We start from the raw sequence: 2,629 nt of genomic DNA, 5'->3' as shown, positions 1-2,629 counted from the left end.
TTTTCTTGGGTGCATGCCTCCTAGGACTTGAGCGGGAACTCTAGCCGGAGTCTTTCATTTGGGGGCTCGTCCGGGATTTGAATGACACCCAGGAATTTCGAAGGCCCCTTGGAGGTATGTTTGTATGAGTGTGATGTGTGTCTGTGGTGTGCAGTGCCATTGTGCTGTGTTTGTAGTTTTGTGGTTTGTGTTTTGTGGTTTTGGTTTTGGTTTGTGGGCCCAGCAGCTACAAGAATGAGCTGCAAGGAGAATTCCTAGATGTTGATCCTAGGCAAGGAGAATTCCTAGATGTTGATCCTAGGCAAGGAGAATTCCTAGATGTTGATCCTAGGCAAGGAGAAGTCAGAAGGACTTGACTGTTGGTTTTCTGAAAGAGGAGATGGAGTTCTCCTCCTCCCAAGGAGGAAGTGGAAAAGAGATCCTACTCCCTCAAGGGTGGCGGCGTTCGTTTGGCTGGTCATTTAAGACCAGGCTCGGACGAAAGTGTCTAGATATACTAGTTTGTTTGTGCAGTGTTTTTGCTTTTGTTCCTCTTGATTTTTGTCATGGGGCAGCCGTGGCAGACACGGGCTGAGTGACTCTGTGATTTGGCTGTGATTATCTGTGTATCTAATGTTTGTTACTGGGCCCAGTTGTCTATCTCTGTATAAGTTATCTTTTTCTATGTTTCTGGACCTGGCAGGGTCAAAGCTGTCTGTGCGATAATTGTTTTTCTCTGTGTTTCTTGGTATCTTGTTCTATACAATTTGTCTGTAAAAGTTAAAAAAAAAAAAAAGCAGGCTCAGTGCACCTCGGAGTGGCAGTCCTTTCAGACCGGATGGCCATCCGTGGGCTCCTTCTGTTTAGACAAGATTTTCCTGCCAGGGGGACACCCTGACCAGGTCCCCTATATTGTAGTCTGAGAGAATTTGGTCCATCGCCCCCTGTGTGGGTTCATCCTTTTGCTTCAATTTCAGATTCAGGTCCCAGTATTACCACTCTCAGTAGCGGGAGGGGCACCTGCCTGAGGCTCCGCTTGGTGTGGGTTCCTCAAGGTCAGGGGGACACAAAAGAAATGGAGAGGCATTCCTGAACAACCAAGTAGGTTTTTACAAAATAAATTGATTGGGTAAAATATTGTCTTTATTATCTGGTTCAAAAAATTATTAAATTGGTATCTTGTGAACTGTGGTGATTGAATTTTGAAGCCTCGAGAGTCATGCTTTGCTAACCGGGAGGTGGATGCTATATAAATTATAATTGTTGCACTGTGTTTCATGTTAAAGAAGTAAATTGGTTAAAATGTTGATTTAGCTTAACTTGTTTTAAAAGCAGTTTCAACAGAGACTGATAAGCCACTTTGCAGTCTGCACTGAGAGAGTCTGCACTCACAGAACACCAAGAAGAGGGAGTGAGTACTACTCGCCGCGCTGAAAGATAGAGTGCTACAGGGCCGAGCATGAGAGACAGAGGGAACACAGGAGACTGTCCCCCCCACCCCCCCCACACACACACCTGAGGCTGCCGCTGCGGCTGTGAGGGGAGGGCAGAGAGAGAGAGAGCGAGCAAGCAGCTCAAGGGTCAGCCGAGCTGAGCAGGCAGAGAGTGTGTGCTGCTTGGCAGCTCTGAAAGCCAGCGGTGGGGTGGGGCCGAGAAAAAGAAAAGAGAGAGAGAGCACGCAGAGGACTGCCCCCTCCCCACTGGCCGCCCAAACACTTCTGTGGTGGCTCTGGTGTGAGTTGGCTCCGGATGGCTAGAAAGGACTGATGGGAGATGTAGTTTTATGGGTGATCACCTAGGTAAAAGGACTCTAACTGCGCTCTAAATTTTGGTCACGTGATCCAAGCGCGCCAACTAGAACAGAGAACAACTCTGAGACAAGCCCCTTTGCTGTAAAGAAATTACAGGTTGTTCTGAGCTAAGGAAAAAAAAATGAAATGTATAAAACTGGGTTTTGTTTGTCAAAGTTACAAGAAAAGTTATTGAGAGATTTACTGTAAGTTGCTGAAAGATTAGTACAAGTCGTTGAGAAGAAAAAAAAAGGGAGTTAGTTTGCCTTAAAAATGACAAACAGAAATAGTCACAAGAGAGTGCTGAAACTGAATGCCATTTGTACAAAGTAGAAATCAGGCTTATATGATATACGGAGAACAGGGCAAACTACAGAAGTTACGTAGACAGGAGATGGTCACATCAAGGTCAGTACAATCAATCAGCCAGGTGCAAGGGGGAGGAGCAGTGGTGTCATTCTTCATTCTTCAGACTGGGTTGTCCTGGCAGCCCCAAGATAAACTCTCAGGATCTGTCTTGAGGCAAGCATGTGAGAATCGTATTTTAACATTCCTTGGCTGTGACATAAATAATTAGTGAGAGAAACCCTATAACTTCTGTCTAGTCAGTAAAATAATTTTGCCTTGTGTGGGACTGCTCTGGCAATTAGTACCTAACTGCTATCTCTAATTTTATGAGACTGCTCTGGCAATTAGTGCCTAACTTCTATCTCTGACTTTAGAGACACTCTGTCTTTTAAGATAGCTCCTTTGTAGAAATTCCAAACTAAATACAGCTAGGAAATCAATTAAGATTATTAAAACACTGTAGAAGCCAGGAAACAATGTTAAATCTCAATTTTAGCTATAATGAAGTATTT

This window comes from Mastomys coucha, unplaced genomic scaffold (assembly GCF_008632895.1).
Source record: "Mastomys coucha isolate ucsf_1 unplaced genomic scaffold, UCSF_Mcou_1 pScaffold9, whole genome shotgun sequence".
Taxonomy (NCBI): domain Eukaryota; kingdom Metazoa; phylum Chordata; class Mammalia; order Rodentia; family Muridae; genus Mastomys; species Mastomys coucha.
Note: the sequence above shows the minus strand (reverse complement) of the source record.